Here is a 7,610-nt window from a genome sequence, read left to right as displayed (position 1 = left end):
TGTAATAAAGTTTTTTTTCCCCGCAAAAAAAGGAATTCCCTTCCATATTTGGGAGAATATCGTGAAGGTACACCCGCTTGAATTGTTGAAGATTGTCATGTGTTCAGGTGATCATGTTTTTGATGTTGATATGACTTGTCAGGAAATTTGAGCTTATCTGCCTTGATCCATCATGTCGTGGTAGATGGATCAAGGCAGATAAGCTCATTAATTTTGCAAAGAAGTTCCATGCTCATTAATTTTGAGTCCAAATATGGATCGTTGGTATTGGTTATGGTTTTTATATTCGTATGATTATGTATTATATGTTTGATTTTTTATAATTTATGCTAAATACATGATATATGGACTATATTTTATTGGGCATGTGCACAGTACTTTTCTTGAGCATGTACACTGTACGTAATCCTGGCTAATATGTAGAAAATCTTGTGTTTATTTTCCGGCAAAAATAATCTTGTGTTTTTCTTTAAATAGTATTTTCTTTAGTTGTGCTTTACCCCAATAGGCTACGGAGATGCACACAACACAATGCTCACACATTTTCTCTCTTGCTCAGACCGTACCTTCACATGTGAGCATGTAGCTCTTGCACCGCTAAAAGAAACGTATTGCAGTTGCTTCCCTACAAATAAAAAATCGTACTCTTGCCCGATCCACTTTCTCCTTTCCTTCTTCTCTCCGCTCGCTCATTCCAAAATTCCTACGACCGAATGAGATCCGACTGGTAACTCAGCTACCATCAGTTTGCTCTCCCTTTAGCTTGCTCGTCCTCGACTGAGGCACCTCCCAGCTCGACTCGCATGTGATGTGGGCTTGGATCTTGTCTTCCGCTGCCAGCTTGAATCCATCTTCAGCATGAGGATGGCGGCAGCGTTGTCTTCCCCTAGCGCGCGAGCCAGACGCATCGTCGTCGTTCCCAGTCGAGGCAGCCAGACACATCGTCGTCTTCCTCCACATCGGCAGCTTTCTTCGTCCTACAGGTTCCCCTTTCTCCTTTTCCTGATTGCGATTTTTTATTAACCTTTTATTATGTTTGTACGGTTGTATATACCAATATAATGTGATTAAGGTACTGCCTGTTAGTGGAAAATGTTTATTTTCTTATGCCCCTTCCACTTCTTTCCAGGCTTGGACCGTAATCGGCAGTATTAGCCCCCCTTACTCCAATTCATATTTAACACATATAAATAATAAAAACCTTACCCCAATTCATATTGAACAAATATATGTATTAATCAGTGTAATTGTGAGTAACTCTAGTTTAATATTTCCCAAAGACAAAAATGTATTTATATTAATAGAGTAGTAAAATAGGTCTGACCGCATTGTCATACAAATTATAATGATGCACAGATGCTCTTTATATTGTGTTGTACTATATATTAAGCCACAAATATCAGAAAATATAGTGTACATGTTTGGTATTGATTAACTATTTCCTTCAAATGTTGATGCACGTTTCCAGTACTTACGCAGAGCAGTGGACCATATTTGTCCTGCCATATCATGTTAGCATTGGTATGCTATTAATTTGTATTTTGAAGATAGTTTGCAGTGTACAAATTTTTCATGTACCTATTCTTATCTAAGAATCGTACTAAAAGTGTTTTTGTTTTTCCATACCTTTAAAATAGTTCAGTATAGACAATGTTCTTGACCACATCATCCTCTTTGCTATCTTCATCATTTACCATTACACATTGTCCATCTCTTCTTGTGAATCTTGATAATGCTACGTGTAGCTATCCATTTGTGAACACTTGTTTAGGAAAATATAGTACTACCTTTACTTCTGTCTAGTGCCTCAAAGCATATCTTGTTTGCCATTAGACCTTCATCCCGTAGTATAAGTGACGTCTTTTTTAGTAGGTCAAGTGGGAACCTTAACATGTTGACTCTTCTGCAAGGATAGGGGGATGTGGAACCTCGAGTGTGCTCCCTATAGAAGCAGCGCTGCAATATGAGATGACACCACTGCTAGTACTATCTTTCCTTCGGAACACAACTTTGCTGTGATTGCCTCCGTAGGTATGTCTTACAGATCCCGCCATAGCCGTCCACAAATATATTCTTTCCCAAATTTTTGTTCATCGATTCCATTACTGAATCAAACGCATGTAGTTGTTCAGAGTTCATATTGCCAAAGATCCTGGAATGATGTTATCTCTTCATTGAGTAGTCTGTTTCCAAGTTACTTTATCTGTGAAGAATCCGAATGTTGTATTCCGGGGTATTCCTTAAATGTCTTTCCAGCTTGTCTCATGAGCTTATCTACTTTCACCAAGGCGCATCCTTGCTTTTGTGTATCTGTTAGTCAAAGTGTAGGATAGTTCAAGAGCCTTCTCTGCCTATACTCCATGTGTTCGCTTAGAACTTCTGAGCATGTCCCCCACAATATTTTTGGGCTTGTGACTTCAATGGCATAAGAGTTGTGAACAGTTGTCTTAGCTGGTAGCCAATCACCCAGTCTGATGCCCCATTTATGCACTCAATCCACTCTGTCGTTGATATCCTAGTGCTTCGCAAGCAGATTTGTATGAAGTGTGGACAACTCCATTTACGGTTCCTTTTGAAAGACATGCATCCTTTGCGGGCGTTAAGTAGCATTCGCATGTAGTATTTTTCACCATTTGTTGTATGAGCATATATATCATTCCAGCGTATCTTCCTTTCTTTGTTTTGCCCCACTTTTTCTCTTTTTTCTTCCATACCCATTTTAACGGGAACTCTGCATATGTTAATTCTCTTGCTTCACGGGATCTTGTTTGTCTCCATCCACTATGTACATTTTGTTATTCCCACTCTTTCTTTCCTTACGATCTTTGTTAAATCTGTATAATCAGTTAAAATGATTTGTTGCTCATTCTCTAGGTGGAAACACAACCTTTCGATGCAGGGATCTTGAAAGTGCATTTTGAACTGAAATATTCTTCAACACACGTCATTGCCTGATATGTACGTGTACTTGAGGCACCTATTGATCTTATCGTTTTCTATATACTGGTTATCCATCTTCACCTACAGTGGTATTACTGTCATATTTTTTAGGGAACTTTCTTATACATGTGTTGTCGACCATGCCACATGGTCCATGCAACATGTAGTTCTCAACCACTACATATCCTTATGGATCAACTAGTCTTGAATTTCAGTGCATGTTATCCTATCTACCTCTGATGGTTCGGGGTACTTGTGTTTCTTTTCCTTTCTGTCAAGGAATATGACTATGTGGGCATGTGGGAGATCCCTTTTTTGGAACTTTATTGTGTATATAACTGCAATTTTGAAATAACCGTTAGTTATTTTTCTATAGGGATATAGTAAGAGGTGTGATCAAGTAGTTGGGTATTACTTGCGAGTGTTTTTCTAAAGTATTACCTTTCTCTTATGTCTCTCACGAACTCCTTGAGCTTTATGTGGAACACTTGGTCAACAATTTCAGGTCTTTCTGATGCTGTTTGGCCTACTTCTTGTAGCATTGATTGAATTTCTGACTAAACTGTGTTGCATGTGAATGTCACAAATACATTGGGATATCCAGTCCATCGACATATTGTCATAGCGTCCTGGTTATTTTGTGCTTTGTATCTGGGGCTCCGTCGGCCGGGCGTGCCGCCGCGGCGGCCCTGAAGGCGAGCTCGAGAGCCGTCAGGGCTTCTTTGGTGTCCCTGGCTACGGTGAGGACGCCGCTACTCTCCGGCATCTTCATGAGGTTGTAGGCTGGATGGGTTGCCGCCATGAACTGAGCCAGGGAAGGGTACCCAAGGATGGCGTTGTACGGGAGGCAGATGCGAGCGATGTCAAAGTCGATAAGCTCGGTGCGGTAGTTGTCGCGGGTACCGAAGGTGACCGGGAGGCGGATTTGCCCTAGGGGGCCGGTGGAACCGCTGCCAACTCCGGGGAAGGGCTTGGTGGGACGGAGCCAGCCGTACGGCACGTGAAGCAAGCCGAACGCTTCCATGGAGAGCATGTTGAGGCCGGCTCCGCCGTCGATGAGGGTCTTGGTCACTGCTACGTTGCAGATGGTGGGTGTGCAGAGCATCGGGAGTGCGCCTGAGCCAGCGGTGGTTGCGGGGTGGTCCCTCGAGTCGAAGGTGAGGTCGGCCTTGGGCACCGCCCATCCCGGAGGGGCGCCCTGCTACACAGAGGTGGCGCCGATTTGGCAGAAGAATTGCTTGACGTGGCGGTCCGAGGGCGGCGCCTGCGAGCCGCCGAGGAGGGTCGCAACGGCAAGGGGTGCTGGTGCCGCGAAGTGTTCGACAAAAGGCCGCGTAGCTCCTCCCAGGAAGCCATAGAAGATCTTGGCAGGTTGAGCAGCCAGGCACGCGGCACACCGGTGAGTGCCATGGGGAACCAGTTGGCCATGACCTTGTCGTCGCCTCCAGCTTCCAAAACCGCCTCCTCGTACGCCAGCAGGAAGGCCGATGGATCCGCTGTGCCGTCATAGCGAGGCGACATCTCCGGACTGAACTTGTGCGGCCACTGCACTTGCCACAAGGCGGGGGTGAGGGCCCGGAGGCCCAGGGCCCCGTCGCGTGCGTTTGTCGATCTAGTCAGGGAAGCGGTGCCGGCCATGGGAGCAAGACGGAGAGGTGAAGCAGGCGAAGAGACGAAGTTTTGGCGCACCCCTACCTGGAGCGCCAAATGTCGGATTCTGGGTTTCGGCAAACCCTTGTGAGGTTCAAACTTTGGGGTGCGCACGAAGTATTCCATCTCCCTAGCTCGCTCGCTCAACGCTCTCACGGCCTAGCTCGACGAACCCAAAGAACACGAGACACAGAGATTTATACTGGTTCGGGCCACCGTTGTGGTGTAATACCTTACTCCACTGTGGTGGTGGTGGATTGCCTCGTGGGCTGAGGATGAACTAGTACAATGGTTGAACAGCCTCCGGAGGAGAGGTGTTCTTGAGCTCTATGAGCTGGAGAGGATGGTCTTGGTGGAATGGATCCGGTCCCAGATCAGTTCTCTCCGGTCTAAGATGATCCCCTCCTATGGTGGTGACTAGTCCTATTTATAGAGGCCCCGGTCCTCTTCCCAAATGTAGGCGGGAAGGGATCCCACGACGACCAATTTTGAAGGAAGACAACTAGTACAAGTTATCCTGACAAAAGTAGTCTTCGCCTGCCAAAGGCTCTGGTGGTGACGCTGTCGTGGGCTCTGCGATGACCTCCGTCCTGCTGTCCTGCTAGTCTTGGTCTCGTTGCACCGATATGAAAACCATTGCCTGATGCCTCTAGACTCCTCGTCTGCGCCTGCCTCTTTTGCACCAAAGAGGAAACTGGTACACTGCGCCCGCTGGCGCCCGCCTGGCCTTGGTCGTCACGGCTCACGTCATGTGAACCTCGCGAGGTGCCCCTTGCATAGATATCTCCGCTCCTCGGGAGCGAGCCTGAGGAGGCCGCCCCCAGGGAGGTCTTGGTGTCGTCCGCCTTGCGAGGCTTGGTCCCTCGCGAGGGTCTTGAGCTGTTGCTGCTGATGTTAGGTCGTACCGGGCTGTTGGTGGAGCCACGCCGTGGGCCGCAGGCAGGCAAGTCTGGGTACCCCCGTTCCAAGCCGGAAGCGGTGACGGCGACGGCGGGAACTTGATTTGCTAGATGGGGACGCCCTGGGGAAGCGGTAATGGCGACGCCGGGAACTTCTGGTGGATCAGGACTCCTGCCGGCGCGGTCGATGAGGGGCCGGAGCTGACCGCCGGTGGCTACTGGAGAGGAGCGCTGGGCGCAACGGAGGCCACTAGGAGCGGCGGCTACCACTATAGCTAGGGTGGGGCGGTGGTGGCGGTTGATGGCAGCTGCAGTGGCCCGGCGAGCGCTTTGGGGACGCCCTGGGCTAGCGGCAGAGCGCCGGGCGCGGCGGAGGCCGCCGGGAGCGGCGACTGCCACTTCAGCCAGGACGGGGCGTGGATGTCAGCTTCAGCGGCTGCGACAGCGGCCCGGCAAGCGCGGCGGAGGCCGCCTGGTGCAGCGGCTGCCACGGCAGCCACGGCGGCGTGGTGGCGGCGATGGTCGGCGCAGCCGGGTGCGGCCCGTAGGACCCGGCCAAGAACAGGCGGATCTCCTGGACTGCCTGGGTTAGGTCCCGCAGCGCCCCGGACGCCTCCTCCGGGGTGAGGATGGCGGGGGCGGGCGCGACGGAGGATCCCGGCAGCGGAAGAGACAGGTCGGGCAGGGGCGAAGACATGATCGAACCAAAGCTAGCTGATACCAAATTGTTATGGCGCTGGTAGAAGGAGGGTGTGAGAGGGCCGGGCGGGGGCCTTTTTGCCCACGGCAGGGCAAGAGGGAAGGGATTTCCTTCTTAATTCTTACTTAATTAGATTGGTACTTTTCATCTCTTTATATAAAGAGGTTTACTTGATTTCTAAGCAAGCGACCCTTATCTCTAATTAACATAAGATTAACGTGCCGGCCCAGGCCATTAGGCCCATTACGTACTCTAACATAGACACATAATAACTCAAGTTAACATCGATGCAGTGCTATCCAGATCGAACGCAACTGCGTGGTGAACGTGTGTGTACATGGAGAAAAATCAAAACTTGAGCCACGTACCTAGAAGGCAAGTATTGGATCAATCTTGTAGGGTCTCATGCTGCATGTGCATACATGGGGCAGAAAAATTAGAACCTGAGCTAAGTACTTACTCCCTCCGTTCTAAATTAAATTACTTGTAGGCAGGTATGGATGTATCTAGATGTATTTTAGTTCTAGATACATCCATTTTTGCTCGATGATTAATTTGAAACGGAGGGAGTAGCTCTTTGTTGTTGCTTACTTGTAGGCAAGGCTTGGATCGATCTTGTAGGGTTTCGTGTTGCATGTGCGTACATGGGGCATGCAGATTAAAACCTGAGCTGCTGATGGTAGGTAGATCGGCCATGGGCTCCGGAATACGGCGGCTAGGTCGACCGGCCATGGGCTCAGGAATATGACAGCTGCGTTATTCTTGATTGATCTTCATAGATAGGTTGACGAGGAGCAAGCTAGGGCATCCAAAAACATGGTGGCAATATCGTTTGAGGATGGAGAGCCCGCAACTTTGATTGCCTTTTTTTTTCTATCTCGATTGGCTGCTTGAGATAGAAAAGTTGGGCAGTTAAAAATAAATCCATGGCATGGTGGATAATTTTTTCCAACTTCAATCTAATCTAATGTTGTGGTTTATTGATTTATTAAATAGACGGACAAATGTTTCTAATTTTTTTGAGAATATCTAGCCACTATTGGAATCAGCTACTTTGCCACCTGTCAGCTCTTTGCCGTCAGCTAACGGACGGCAAAGAAGTTCTTTGCCATCAGCTACCTGAAAGCAGACGGCAAAAAGCAGGCTGATGGCAAAGAAAGCCTTTGCCATCAGCCTGTTCTGCAAAGAGGGAGGGGGGCCCCACTGAGGAGCTGGTTAAAAAATACTTAACGGCCCCCCTCTTTGCCGTCCGCTAGCGGACGGCAAAGCGCACATTAGCAGACGACAAAGGTGGCGGACGGCAAAGATTAAACGTATCTAACGGCCGGCGCGCCCCACCCCCCCTCTCTCTCTGTTTCCCTCCCACACACGCGCGCCGCCGCCCCCACCACTCGCCGCCGCCCGGTCGCACCACCGCCCCG

At 48.9% G+C, this 7,610-nt stretch overlaps 1 long non-coding RNA gene across 2 annotated transcripts; it reads left to right on the top strand.

Annotated features, from left to right (window-relative positions):
- The first annotated feature begins 634 nt into the window (after nt 1-634).
- LOC119325908 lies at nt 635-3,261 on the top strand. 2 transcript variants are annotated; one of them, XR_005157741.1, is made up of 3 exons: nt 635-983; nt 1,916-2,031; nt 2,900-3,261. It is a non-coding gene; the product is annotated as an uncharacterized LOC119325908 (long non-coding RNA). The 2 variants fall into 2 exon arrangements; XR_005157740.1 differs by having other exon boundaries at nt 636-983; nt 2,875-3,261.
- Nucleotides 3,262-7,610: the final 4,349 nt, after the last annotated feature.

This window comes from Triticum dicoccoides, chromosome 6B (genome assembly GCF_002162155.2).
Source record: "Triticum dicoccoides isolate Atlit2015 ecotype Zavitan chromosome 6B, WEW_v2.0, whole genome shotgun sequence".
Lineage (NCBI taxonomy): Eukaryota > Viridiplantae > Streptophyta > Magnoliopsida > Poales > Poaceae > Triticum > Triticum dicoccoides.
The sequence above is the reverse complement of the archived record's forward strand: the minus strand, read 5'-3'. Positions and strand labels throughout refer to the sequence as shown.